We start from the raw sequence: 15,388 nt of genomic DNA on the forward strand, positions 1-15,388 counted from the left end.
CCTCTTTAGGAATTATACCTGATAAGATTATTAATGAAGTATAATTATAGCTAACACTTACTGTTTTCGCCATGTCCCAGGCACCGTTCTAAGTGCTTTACACATGTCAATTCCTTTATTTTCACAACAGCTCTGGTGGTAGTGTCTTGTCATTTTCTCGATTTTACATATGAGGAAACTGAGGCAGAGAGAAGTTATACATTGAAAACGCCTAAGGTTATATAGCTAATAAGTGGCATAAACAGGATTTGGGTCCACATGATCTGGCCCCAGAGTCTTTGCTTTTAATCCATCCTGTACTCCCTCTCTACCCATGCTGATAAATTGTCCTGTGTGGCAGAAATTGCAAAAAGCTGCATAGAAAAATAAACAAGCGTCTGGCACTGAAAGAGTTACTAGTTTATACCCAGAGTCTCTGGCCTCTTGGAAATCCAAAATGTCCCTGAGGCATTGGCTTGTCTTCTTGTCTTCTGGGAGTTTGTATTCCAGGGCTGAAATAAAGAGAAGCTCAGCATTTAGAATTAATGTCACAAACTACTTGGATATGTTAACAGTACTGGAAGCCTCTCTTGCTTTAAGTCTGAATCCTTTTCAGTTGGATCTTTTGAATTTGTCTCATTTCTAGATTTTATACACTAATATATTCAGGTCATACTTCCCATGATATTAAAGTACATTATATTCATCTAGAGCTGTTAAAACTTTATATTGCATTTATAGTGCATTTTCAGTTGCATTATTTATTTGTATTCTTGTAACAGCTCTGGAAGCCACACTCCTATGAGGCAGAACAGTTTGCATCCATCTTTTCATTCCTTTACCTGTTATTGTTGGCTTGTGTGGTAACAAAATGTTGTAATCATTTTCCAGATGAAGAAACAGGTACCAAGAGATGAAACCGATTACCCAAGGAGGCAGAAGCAGGGTTTAGGTGTGGGATGCCCCTGGGTAGACCCTAAATGTACTGCACTGTACTGGGGAGGGAGGCCAGGCAGCCTCCCTACTCGGAGACCCCGTACTCTGCCTCCACCAGGAGGGTGCCCTGACCACCCTGGCGTATGTCTTCTCTGCCGTCGCTCCTTGCTTTTCCCTGGCCTGCACTGCTCTCTGCAAGAGAGAGGAGTGTGTTAGATACTGGCCAAGGCCCTGGGCCACTTTGGAGCCTGTCTTTTCTCACCTATAAAAGGTAGTCATTATGACCTGCTACCACCTGCTGAGAAGGTTTTCTTCAAAGAAACTCAATTAGTGACCATTTCAGTATTTTCCCCTCTCAGTCTGGCCTAAGACTTGCCTGTTTTGGGTAATCTTTCTTTGATCAAAACCTTTCTCTGATTAGAAACTACCCTACTGAGGATGTGTGAATGAATCCTTTGGTGCTGGGTGAAAGTGGGAGATATCAGGATGTTTACTTTAATGTACATATGGACATACAGATATCTGTGTGAACATAGGTTAATATTACATGGGTATATTTTCTGGCTCTGCCCCCTGAGAGGACCTAGAAACAGTAACACTCTGGAGCAGTGAGCACACCCAGTGCCCAGATGTCAGTTTCTAAATATCATTTTCCTATAAAATGAACCAGTGTGCCTTGGAGAAATGGCTGATTCTAGGGTGAGGAGAGGAAATTACAAGATGAACCTAGAGCATCTTTTAGCACCAGAAGGTAAGGACATGCTTAAGAAGAAAAATGAGAACATGTTAAAAAGGACACAGAAGCTAATCTAAAAGAGCCTTCAATGGCCAAAGCTGGAGCAATTTTAGCCACAAAATAAATCAATATAGTATTATAGTATTGTATTACAATACAAAGAATAAAATAAATATAAGTGATACCATATTAATATAAATAAATGAGGAGAAGGAATATATATTCCTTATGAAGAATTCCAATTATTAAATATAGAAGAGATGAGGGAAATAGAATATCATCATTAGAACACCACAGTAAGTTGCTGTAAGATCCATCGATGACTGCTAAGATTAGGGCAAAACTTTGAGAAACAGTATATTTGCATACATGCAAAGTATCTCTCCCAAAATACTTGTTACTGTGATGGTTTTAACACATGTTGACAAATTCTTTGAGACGTCTTCCTTCAGTAAGTAAAGCTGAATTCCTCTCCCCTTGAGTGTGGGTTGGACTTCGAGTCTCACTTGCAATGAGTGGAGACTGGGAGGGAACAGTAGTGACTTTACAGTGGAGAAGCCAGGCAGACACCACCTTAATCAGGTGATCAAGGTGAACACCACCACTAAGAAGTCATGTTGACCGTTTACAGCCTGATAGGATGCAATGAGAAGAATACTTCACTTCTGTGATATTCTTCCCCCAAATCCACAACCCAGAATCAAAGAGCATTCTACAAAATGCCTGACCACTACTTTTCAAAAGTGTCAAGGTCATGAAAGAGTGAAGACGAGGAAAGACTGAGACACTGTAATGCATTGAAGGAGACTAAGGCGACATGACAACTGAATGCAATGTGGGATTCTGGATTGCAGCCAGGAAGAGAAAAAGTATGTAGGGGAGGAAAAATTCTTACCCTCTTAGGGTCTCTGGCTGGGCTTAGGAATTACACTGACGTGAGACTGTTGGCGGGAGAAAAGCATACGAGTTTTATTAAATTTTTGGATGTACATGGGAGCCTTCACAAGAGAATGAAGACCTGAAGACGTGACCAGAGCAGAAAGCTTTTATACCTTTTAGACAAAGAAATGATAAGATTTGTGAGGAAATGACAAGACAAAGGGGTTTGGGCTAGGGGCAGTAACTTGTGGGGAAGTGATGAGAAATATGGGGTGGGAGAGAACTAGTGGAAGATGTGAGTTATTTTAGTAAGTTTGTTTGTGCAGACCCATTTCAGTATCGATTCCCAGTCTCTGGTGATGAGGATTTTCTCTTCCTGGTACAAGGAGGGGTCCTTTCTCATGGGAAATTTTCTGGTTTGTTTTCAGGTAGACAAGGGGAGGTCACAGAGCCCTTCCTGCATCTCCTGTTTCTCGAGTGCCTTCAGCTCAAATAATCAATATTCCAAAGCATCATATTTTGGGGTGGCATGTCCCAAACTCCTTCAAGGACATTAGTGAAAAAAATCAGAAATTCAAATGAAGTTGTAGTTTAGTTAATATTGTTCCAATGTTAATTTCTTAGTTTATAATTATACCATGGTTATGTAAGATGTTAGCATTGGAGGAAGCTGGGTGGATGATATACAGGAACTCGGCACTATCTTTGCAACTCTGTTATACGTTTAAAGTTATTTCAAAATAAAAAGTTAAAAAAATTTCTCCTACATTTTTCTTGCTTTGCATTTCTTCAGCGCTTGCGTTTACAGACTGCGCAGTCCACTTATATCTTAATTAGGAGCAACAGTCCACTTATATCTTGATTAGAAATTATGCCTTTTCAAATTTGGTATGTTGCCCTAGTTTTTATATAAGCACTACCAAAAAAAAGTTTTTTTGTAACCTTTTCGGTTCCAAATATAGTTCTCTTAAAATATATTCTTCTTTAATGAAAGGATAAACAAATGAACGGAAACTGATTGAGAAAACTGGAAAATTACTGAAATATACCAAATATCCGCTGTATGCAGACTTGTTAGTTGGTTGTCTTTTTTTAGGGTATTTCTCAACCATGCTTTCCTTTGAGGGTGAGTTAAGCTCTTTGGTAGGAGATTTTTAAGCAAATGGTACCATTTTCTCAGCTTTGCTCATATAGTAAACCGTAGAACAACGTCCTCCAGGACTGGGTCTTAGAAAGATGGGGGCTATAGTTTATATGTATTATTTTGCTACAGATAAAAACAGAATCTAGGGGGGCCAGCCCAGTGGTGTGGTGGTTAAGTTTGAGTGCCCCGCTTCAGTGGCCTAGGGTTCACAGGTCTAGATCCCAGACGTGGACCTGGCACCGCTCATCAAGCCATGCTGTGGTGGCATCCCACATATAAAATAGAGGAAGACTGGCACAGATGTGAGCTCAATGACAATCTTCCTCAGGCAAAAAGAGAAAGATTGGCAACACATGTTAGCTCAGGGCCAGTCTTCCTTACGCACACACACAAAAATAGAATCTAACATGTGCCTATGTTTTCTTAATTTTAAAAGTGCTCAGGGTCTTTTAAGTTAAGGTTAGCAGAAGCCGTTAACATGGCCTGTTTGAATTCCTAGCCAAATGTTTATAAGCTAGCCAGGTTGTAAAGCTCAACCTCATATGTAATGTAATTAAATTGTGCTGGTGGGATGTACATTACCCGAAAAGTTTATGACTACTACTTTAGTTTTCCAGGAATCTTTAAAAGCAATAATTAAAGTCTGTATAACAGCTGTTTTTCTTGGGGCAATTGAGTAATGCATAGGATGACTTTGGAGCCAGAGCCTAGTTTTGTTGAGGTGGTGGTATTGTTCTTTTGTTTCTAGGGGCTTTAATTTTTTTAAAAAATTTTCTTCTGTGAGGATACTGCTTGTATCATATGATTCTGCTTTTAATTAGATGATGCTAACACTGGAAAAAGTCCTGAGGTTTCATTTAAAGGTCTTCTATGCATTCAAGATATAAATCTCCATTATTAACAGGGCTCCATCACAGTATTTCTTATATTACATTCCTGATGAAGATCATTCAAGAGAGCTGCTCAGCTTTCAAATATATTAGTAAAGTCAAAAATTCCTTTAACTCAGTTTGTATAATAAGAGAAGAAAAATGTCTAAACCAGTCAAATTAGGTAGACTTCACTCTCTGATATTATTACTCCAGAGAAGAATAACCAACAGGAACTTGGATTTTAGGCCTTGCTCAGCCTTCAGCACCCACAGGCCCTCCAAGAAGACAGTTCACCTTTCTTAACCTTTGTTTCGTTACATGAAAAGTGAGAGGGGTTAGAATACATGATCTTTAAAGTCCCTTCTAGATCAAGAACATGACCGACTGATAGCTTTTTAATTTTAACAAAGGTATTATTTTATACCAAAATATACCACCTTTCAGTGGTTATGAAATGTCTGTAGTAGTTTCTAGAGTGGAGTGGGGTTGGGTGGCATGTCTGTGAGGTGAGGTGGTCTGACGGTGCAGGTGATCACCTTCCAGCAGATGCCGAGATGACAAGAGGCCATAGTTCAAGAACACTTGCACCCTCCTCCTTAGCACCCTTTAATGCCTCCTCCGCACTCTTAGAATAAAGCTAAACACCTTCGCTTGGCTTATACAGCCTTCATAGTCTGGCCCCGTTTACCTCTCTTGACCTAATTATCCCAGCCCAGCTGCATCTATATCTATAATGAATTTCTCTCCATTTCTTTCTCTTGCCATGTCCTCCGTCTTCCTGGCCTGTGTGCCTGATACTCCTTCTTCCCAGAACACTTTCTAGTACTACTTCACCTCTTCTATTTCATCATCGTTACTTCCAGGAAGTCTTTCCTGAACCCCCTCTGGGTCTGAGAAAGAGCACCTTGCTTGGCGCTCCTGTAGCCTCAGTCCTCTTTTATCGTTAGTACTTAGTCTGCTGCATTGTCTGTGGCTGCTAATTTTCTGTTGCCCTCTTCAGATTCTAAGCCCGAGAACAGGAAACATGTTTATCTTGTCTGAATCCCTAGCACCTAACACAGTTTCTGGCACCAAGATGGTCAGTAAATACTGTTGAATGCGTGGATGAATGATGAATGAACAAATGAATGAATGAACAAATGAGCAATATTAAAGCTCAACTAGATTACTGAGGAGACTTTCCAAAGTCCACTCCAGAGATATTCAGTGGGAAAAGTACCATAAAAATCAAATTACAGTGTTCTTTATAGGGTCATTTATCACTTACATTTTAAGAAGAGTCTAATGGAAACTTGGGTGGGAGGATTATTGGCATTAAACCCAGGATTTTAAGCAGTGAAAATAAATAACAGTAACAAAGAACCTATTACACTGCAACCAAACTAGTCTTTATAGTTTGAGTTAATTAAATGAAGTATTTGAGTGACAGATCTTACTTTCTTTTGCATTTATATTCGAATAGAAATAGAGCAATTATATAGCAGTTCCTACATTTTTTTAGTTGCATATTGTCATTAAATTTTGTGGTGTCTTCTCACTTTAAGTAGAGGTTTATTTATTTAACCAGAGCATCTGGGTATCTTGAGTGCCTCACACATCAGTTGTCTCTTTTAGTGCTAGTGGCAGAGTAGAACAGGGACTGGGTAAGAGAATGGGGAGTTGAATGTCGTGGTAGATGCCCACCAGAGTAGACCAGATGCTATCGTATGCATCTGAGTTGACCTGCACAAACAGTGATAATGTACTTGGTTGTTGGAGACTTCCATTGCCCGAAACAGCATCTGACTTCTCAACTCCATGGGCAAGCTTTGTTAGTTGCGTGAGTACGTCCAAGATGCCAGTAGAGCATTCATTTTAATCACTCTCAAGTCACACTTCAGATACAAGAGACAGAAGAAGGGACTTGGCTCTCCATTCACAGTGCCTTTGAAGAACAGCATTGGTTGCTAAGGAACAGCAATAACAGATTCTGTGCAAACAATTGGTCTGCTGGGAATTCGCATTACTGTTTCAATCAGGCAATGTCTCCCCAGAAGGAGGCAATGTCTCTTTTGTTTCTCAATGTTATGGCAACATGCTGACTTTGGTTCGCTTCATCTATTTTGGTTAAGAGGTGTCTCGGGTGAATCTTTATAGGGGCAGAAGAGAAGCTAGGATGGCACACCTGCTCTCTGAATGCTGATTTGATTCTGGAAAGAGAATAAAAAGAGGACATTCACCTTTGCGGTTGTTTTGGAAATTGCCACCATCTATTTGAGTAATGCCCTTGTCACATGGCTCCTCTATATCCCCCCTGGGTTACAAGGGTCATGATTTCTATTTCACAGACAAAGAAATTCAGTGGCTTACTTTGGAGGAATGAGAATTTAACTGTCAGAGCCTGGAAACTTGCAGGAATTTCTGCTCTCATTACCTGGAAAAACACTTTTAAGCTGTTTTCTGAAATGCCCTTATCTAAACCTTTTAAAAGAGAACCAATTCAAGTTATTTCTCTATAAAGTACATTGGAACACAGCAAGTGTGTCCGTTAGCTCTTAAAATTAGTGTAGTGTAGCAGTTAAGGGCAACTTAATTAAAAAACAACTGACAATATCATTAAGCTGGTGAGCAAAATAGAACTAATTTCAGACTGGAGTCCTACCTCTAGGCTGCAAAGAGCTTTGATTTAATATTTGGGCTTGCTTCCTTTTGTATTCAGGACAGAATTTAACAGTGATGGGCGTTGTGTTGTGTTCTGTGTACTTAAATGGATAGATTTTCAGAAGAAATGAAAACTAACCAAAGTAAATCAACTTTGTTTCATGCAGAATCAAGTAGACAGCTTCTGTATTGTGTCAAACACCATTCTAAACAAGGTGTTCCTACTACACATAAAATTACAATCAGGAGACCTAGATCCCATCTTGGCTCCATCATAAACTGTGATCCCAGGCAGATCCCTTGAATTTCTCTGGAGCAGTTGGATTCCAAAGTCCCTTCCAGCCCTAATATTTAATCATATGTTAATATCCAAGCTCAGCTAGCTCAAGTGGAAGCAATTCAAAGGAAAGTAATAACTAACATTTAGTGACTGCCTACCATGTATTAAGCATATTCTAAGTGTTTTTTGCATCATCTCATTTAATCCCCACAACTCTATGAAATAAGTACCGTTATTATCCCACTTTTACAAGTGAGGAAATTGAGGAGAGTTAAGTAGCATGTTGTGTGCAGAAAGGGAACCGCCGAGGACTGGACCACGGGGCTCAGGGAGTTGAAAAAAGATGTGCGGAGCCGATGGCCAGTGTAGACATGCTTTATTCTCTTCAGCTGGCAGCGGGGAGGGAGCCCCATGGCTTCTCCTGTGGCTGCTTTTATATGACTTTTACACAAAAGTGGCACACAGCCAGTGCAGGTTACATAAGATATGTTTGCATACACGGTTTGGCACATGCGCTGTCTGCAGCAGACATGCTGAGTCATGTCTGCCCAGAAACTGCTCTGGTCTAATTGCCCATAGTGCCTCCATTTTCCCTTCACATGTCTTGGGTGAGTTTCAGAATGTGGTTGTATTAAGGAAGATTAGACTAGTTATTGGAGAACTGCTTTTGCCGTTGTCACCTCTGCTTTTATTCAGACTCGGTGCTAATGAAGCACTTGGTTTTTGATTCTTCCAATCTTGCCCCGTATGCAAGAGCACTGCATTCATTCCAGTGTTTTCAGAAGGAATTCTGCCTGTGGGGATCTATGGAAATAACATTATGATGGCAAAATTACTTTTAGTGAATTCACAAAGAGGAACTTTGTGTCGAAATAAAGGCAAACGGAAATTTGTGCAAATCTGTAGAAGCTGTTGGAAGAATGATGCAGTGTCAGTAATGCGTGGTGTAATTTGATATGATGAAAAAAGGCACATGCGTGTCAAGTCTCACACCTGTGAAACCTTGTACTGTAAAGGCAGGTGGCATCTGGAGGACATCTCCAAATGCAGCAGCCATAAGTTCTCCCTAACAGTAAAGTACGTAGTTGCCTTAATTTATCTGGTTGGCATCTTTCTCCTGAGATGTTCAAAGCACTGCCTTGGTGTTCAGAAAATTGTGATTCTGTAGGTGTTTTACAAGTCAACTAGGACACACTTAGAAACATACTGCCTTTTATGATTCTCAAGTGGCTGAGACGCTGTGGAGAACGCAAAGAACTATATGACTGTGTCCTCAGGAAACACGTAATTTAGAGATACAGTACATGTATAATATACATGAGATGAGTAATGTCAGATAATGTGTTTAATGAATAGCACAAATAAACAGCAAATTGGAAGGTACTGTAAATTATGGGTCCAAAGATTTTACCTCAATAGCTTTTTAACTAAAAGATTAGGATTTGGAGTTCCAAAAACTATTTCTGTAAGTCACTGAATCTCTCCGAGCTTTGGTTATTTCATTTGTACATAGGATGCTGATAGAACCCAAGCTGTAAGGGTAGAGTAGAAATCAAATGAGATAATGAATGTGAAAGAGCTTCGCAAAGTTCTTAGATAATGTTGTCATTTGAGAGAGCAGTTAATGATGTTCACTGAAATGTCCAGCTCGGTGCCTTCCAGACATTTGGTGGAATTATATTGCCTTACCCTCTTTGAATTTAGATATGTCCATGTAACTTACTCCGGCCAATGAAGTGTGAGCCCAAGTGGACATTTGTCACTTCCAGGTGGAAGCTGTAACAGTCTGTGTGTGATTCATTACTTTCCCCCTTCTTGCTCTGACACTGTGTTTGTGAACACATTGTTGGGCCTTAATCAGCCTGCAGTCCTTTGAGTGGCCATGATGAGCAAAGCCCCCAGCCGACCAATATTGAACATAGAGTATGAACAAGAAATAAATCTCTGTCATGTTAAGTAATAAGATTTGGGGTTGTTTGTCACTGCACCGTAAACTCCTAGCACACTCTGACTAGAATGTGTATCATTCATCCTTAATATTACTTGAGTCCCTGTATGTTCAGGTTTTAGGTATCTACAAACTAAGAATAGAACTGGGCTTTTCTGTCTATTTCTATTTTTCAAAATGAACTTAATTTGAAGGAAAAAGTTATTGGTCAGGACAAAATTTCTATTTGGTCATAACAATATTTGGAAGAGTGGTTGAAAAATAACGACGTTACCTTTATTGTATATATTTCTTTTAAAAAAACGTAGTCTGTAGCTATTACAACAAAATAACACCTGGGTTTTATTTTAGGCAAAATAAACTCTTACTCAGGTTTCAAGTTCTTACTCTACTCAACATACTTTTCTCACGTAGAGAAAATTGGACCCATTTTAGACCATATGAACATAGGCATGTGCTTGAGAGCCATGCGAGGAATGGCATTTTGAATAAGAATACTTTTAAAAACTCCAGGATGACAAATCCTCTTGGATGATGCTTAAGACAGACCTACTTGTTTTGAACTTTCTTCTGCATTAAAGAATAAAGTATAAGCATCCAGTATTGTAGTCACTAATCCTGAGGGTCTGAGCCATCGATTAGAATGGGGATTCAAATGTGGCCCATGGAATATAGCTTTCTCTAGGTGCATGTGAGTTGGTAAATGAGGTCCCCTCTGTCCTTGGGTCGATGATTAGCTCATCCTTGGGTGGTATGGGTCTGTTGGAAGGCCAGTTGGTGCCAGCACTAGAGGCAGTGACATGGGCCTTTTGAGTATTTAGTCTCTTTAGACTGAACAGATTAACCCATCTTTTGGGAGCAAATCCTGTGTACCACATGCCAGGTACTGGAGTAGTCATTTTCAAATGGGTTATCTCCTTTAATCCTTTCAACAATCCTGTGAGTCTTGTCAACTCTCTTTATAGATTAAAACAAAAACAAATGCAAAAAACTAAGTTGAGTTCTGTTCTCCATATTTATGTCTGTTGTACCTTGTATCTTAGAGATTAGTTAGATGTGAAGTAGGTTGGCCTAAGGAAGCAGAATTTTTAGGTTTTTTTAACATCAAAAAAGTGACACATTTTTCATAGGTAATTAAAAAATGCTGAAGAATTAATAGAGAAATTGTCCATAGTTCAGCCATGCTTGGTGAGCTGTTGTTGGTGCTTGTTGGCAAGCCACCGCTTCCTAAGCCCAAGTATGTGCAGCATGCGTGGAAGGAAATGAGAGAGAGCACTGTCCCTCTTCCAGTAATAATTGGAGAACTGAGTGTCTCAAGAATGAGGGGCAGGAGAATTAATTCAGTAAATAGGCAGTTGTGAGAGATGCTCTCCCAGGGCTAGTGTCCCTGATTACTCTCTCCTGTTGACCTTTCCCACAGCTGGCTAATGTCAACCAGCTAATCAAGGCTTGTGAAAAGTTGACTAACACAGCTGAGTAGAGCTCAGCCCATAGATGTGTTTACCAGGCTATAAAATCCACCAGCCTTTCCCATACAAGGAGAACGTTACAGTCATGTTGTATCTGTGGGAGCATGCGATGAATTACCTGGAAAAGGACAACAAAAATGCCAGCTTTCCATAAACACAAGGAGAAAATTCATTTCTCCCCAGATTGCATTCATTTTCTCCCCAGATCTTCACTTGTGACATCCCACTGTTTCTGATAGATAGTCCTCTATGATTTTGTTCTATTTAAACCAGGTGCTCCACATGTCACTGATAGTACCGGTTGACAATTATGAGTAGGAACTCATCACTATGACGTCTTTTGTGGTTTTCCACCTGTAAATTAGTTTTTATTCTAGTTTTCTTAATTAAGTTAGGTAAATCCCCACAGTCCGTTTTCCTGGCATTTAGATATTTTAAAGCGTTTATGCACTCATGCAAGTTCTCTCAGTTCTCCTTGGCTGCATTTATCCGTCCTCTAAATGGTTATTTTATTTTCCTCCATCTGCTCAAGGGGATCCACCCCTTTGACTACTTAATCTTTGAGGGTTCTTGTACTTTACTTGGCATATATCTGGTATAATTCTTTTCCAAGAGTAGAACCACAAGTTTACATTCAGTTTTAAGAAACCCACAATGATGATGGTGACGACATGGTGATAATTAACACTTACAAAGCTCTAACTCTGGGCTAGAGACCATTCCACATGTTCTCGTTAACTTACTTAAGTCTCCCAACAACCCTATGAGTGGGTACTGTTGTTATCCCCATTTTATGATGATGAAACTGAGTCACAGGTTAAATAACTTACCCGAGGTCATGCTGCAAATAGTGACAGAGCTGGGATTCAGACCCAGGCAGTGTGGCTCTAAGGCCTCTTTCCTTTAACTGCTACTCTGTACCCTTTTGTTCTGCTCCCACTTTTCATTTTTTTCTGAATTCTTCCTCAATCTTTGTGAAGTCTCCGTTTTGTTCTATTTTAAGAGGATCCCACGAAGATACAGAGAGAATGTAATGGTTTTGCTCCTGATATCACTACAAGTAAGAAAGCATGGGGAGAACCAGGAATCAGACAGACAACTCCTGATGCACAGTCACCTTCCTTATTGATAGCTGTCAAGAACTCCATGATGTCCTGTGGTGTGCTGATGAGGGGGGCTGGCTGCTTTCTGGCCAACCTGAGGCAGAAGGCATCCTCCAGGACAGGTGGGCTTGCCTTGGGGCCCTCTTCAGCTCAGGTAGGTCACTCAGCTTCAGGTTAAAGTCCTCCACCTGGTAAATGTCTAACGTGCAGGGAGATCACAGTGATGGCTGCCTGGGCTCAGGAGTTCCCAGCACTCCATGAGGAAGGAGAAGCTGGTTCTGGAAAGTGGAGCTGGTGGGAGTAGAGAAACTGATACCATTCAATGGAATCATGAGGAAACAACAACTGTGTTTGCTTGGTTAGTGGGTTCGGACGCGAGATTGTGTGTGGTTCCAGTTCTCAAACCATAGCCACACCTGAAGAGTTGGACTTGGGTCTCAAACAAAACTCCATTTTCATGCTAGATTGTTTCTGCAGTCTTAGCAAACAAGAAAGCATTTTGCTTAATGGTTTAGTATCTTTTCACTTTCATTATCCAAATCCTTGGCACTTAGATGGTGAAAGGTTGTAGTTACCGACCATCTTGCAGTGCCTGTGGACGCGGGAGAAAAGAATGAGCAGCTTTAAGTCAGGTAGCATTCCAGATCTCCCCTCCCCCACTGTCCAGCTTTGTGATATAATGCAAAGGACCTCTGTTAGAAACCTAAAGCTTAAACAGATATAGCTCCATGTATGATACATGAAATCATCTGTCTTCTGTACTCTCCATTCAGATGTTCTTTGACTTTGCAATAAATACTTTGAAAGAATACTCAGATCCTTTTTAAGGCTAGAATTGAATTTAGGGAGCACCCTGTCTTGCAGAAACAAAGGTCTAGCGAGCTCAAGAGGTTTCCTCAAGTTCTCACAAGTCATTGTGAGAGCTACAGCCCTGATCTCTGGCCTGCTCAGCCCTGCGTTCTCTTCTGCTCCTTCATTTCCAATTTCTGCTTGTTGCAGAAGGGAACAAATGTTAGTTGAAGTGGTTGAAGGTTGACAGATATCATTTGCTCGAATTTTTTTAACCTCTGTTATAGTTTAGCTTAACTTGCTTATCTGTGAACAAAATTAGATTGCGAGGTAAACCTCTGAATTTACCCAACCCCCCCCCATTACTGTACATCCGTTTAAACAGGTATAATATCTGGAATTCTAGATCGAAAGGATGGAGAAGGGAAAGGACGGGGAGAGAAAAGAGGGAGGGATGGAAGGAGAGAGAGAAAAGAAATAAGCAAACAAACTTAATAGGTACTTCCAGCTTTGTGACTTGGGGAAGATGGTAACTTTCCTCAACATCTAATTAAACATAGTAGACTTGGCTACCTCAGTAATTAGCTTTTGTTCACATTTAGTTGGTGTCACTCATTTAACATTTAAACATCAACCTCAGTAGGAAGCTGAGATTTTTGTGAAAACGGAAAGGATGAAAGGAGAATGTACCTAGAAGCTGTACTACGGCATTAACTGTAGGTTTTAGGTCTTTGTCATGGGAAAAGAAGTTTCAGGAAGGCAGTTGAGAAAAGGGCTTCCATTGGGTACTCTGTTCTGCCATCAAAAACAAAACAAGGCTGAGTTTCCATACTGAGTTCCTAGAAGTCTCTGAGCCTTAGGACTTGTTCCAAAGAGTTTGAACGCTGTGCTTTCAGGCATGGGTTAAGAATATTTTAGCCCTGGACCCTGGGGCTAGGTCCCTTTAATTAGAACATGGCTAGGCTGACTGCCTTGGGCTGCCACCTTTGACTGCTTTCCATTTACAGAAAAACTCTGATGGACTTCTCGCAAAGTGAGTCTAATCAGTTGACCACACCTTGCTGTCACTGCTAACCTGGCCATGCCTTCAAACCTCTTGACTTTGAGGACTTGGTCTACTCTTTGCAAGTTACTCAGCCCAGCCATACAGCCCCACTTCTTATGTATCTGGGTCAGTCTGGCTCTGTCCTTATGCCAAGCCCCAGTCCTTGTGTAATTGCATAAACCTCTTTGGGGGACTGAGGATTTAGCGAACACTGTGCATGCTAAGCATAGCATCTGACATTAAGGCTACATTGTCACCTAAGCCCCTTAACTGGCCTTCCTGCTTGCACCCTGTCCCCCAAAAGCTATTTTCTATATAAAAGCCAATGTGATCTTTTAAAAACAAAAATTATATCTTGTCGCTTCCTTGCTTAAAATCCTCCATTGACTTCTCAATTTTGGCACAGCGAATAAAACCCAAGCTCCTCACCTGAGGCTGCATAGCCCTGCAGGGTCTGGTCCCTGCCTCCATCTTGGATGTCATTTTGTACAGTCTTGTCCTTTTGATTGAACCACACTGTCCTCATTCCTTTTTTAACACTCCAAGTACCTGCCGACATTGGCAGTTATGTACAAGCTGTTTCTGCTTCCTGGAATGCTTGTCCACGGATCGTCACATGACTAGTTTCCTCACACCATCAGATCCCAGCTTAACATCCTCAAAGAGACATTTTTTTTTTTATTATTGAGATGTAGTTAACATACAACATTATATTAGTTTCAGGTGTACAACATAATGATTTGATATTTGTATCTATTATGAAATGATCACCACCATAGGTCAAGTTAACATCCATCATCATATATAGTTACAGGGTATTTTCCTTGTGATAAGAACTTTTAAGATTCACTCTCTCAGCAACTTTCAGATATGCAATAAGTACTATTAACTATAGTTACCATGCTGTGCATTACATCTCCATGACTTATTTTATAACTGGAAGTTTGTATCGTTTGGCTCTGTTCACACACGTCACACACCTTACACACTCCATCTCTGGCAACTACCAATCTGTTCTCTGTATCTATGAGGTTTTTTTTGTTTGTTTGTTTTATGTTTTTTGCTTTTTGTTTTAGATTCCACATATAAGAGAGATCATACAGTATTTGTCTTTCTGACTTATTTCCCTTAGCATAATGCCCCCAAGGTTCTCTGTGTTGTTGAAAATGGCAAGATTTCATTCTTTTTTATGGCTGAATAATTATATATATATATATATATATATATATATACACACACACATACACACACACCACGTTTTCTTTATCCATTCATCCATCAGTGGACATTTAGGTTGTTTCCATATCTTGACTGTTATAAATAATGCTGCAGTGAACCTGGGGGTGCATGTATGTTTTTGAGTTAGTGTTTTCGTTTTCTTTGGATAAATACTCAGAAGTGGAATCATACGGTAGTTCTATTTTTAATTTTTGGGGGAACCTCCATGCTGTTTTTCATAGTTGCTGCACCAATTTACATTCCTACCAACAGTGCACAAGGATGACCTTTTCTCCACATCTTTACCAACACTTGTTATTTCTTGTCTTTTTTTTTTTTTTTAAAGATTG

The 15,388-nt window shown here is 40.1% G+C and overlaps 1 protein-coding gene across 6 annotated transcripts in view; it reads left to right on the top strand.

Annotated features, from left to right (window-relative positions):
- TMEM108 (transmembrane protein 108) overlaps window positions 1-15,388 on the top strand; it is a 325,972-nt gene that overhangs the window by 114,631 nt on the left and 195,953 nt on the right. The gene's annotated exons all lie outside the window — the stretch shown is intronic.

Source organism: Equus caballus, chromosome 16, assembly GCF_041296265.1.
Source record: "Equus caballus isolate H_3958 breed thoroughbred chromosome 16, TB-T2T, whole genome shotgun sequence".
Classification (NCBI taxonomy): Eukaryota; Metazoa; Chordata; class Mammalia; order Perissodactyla; family Equidae; genus Equus; species Equus caballus.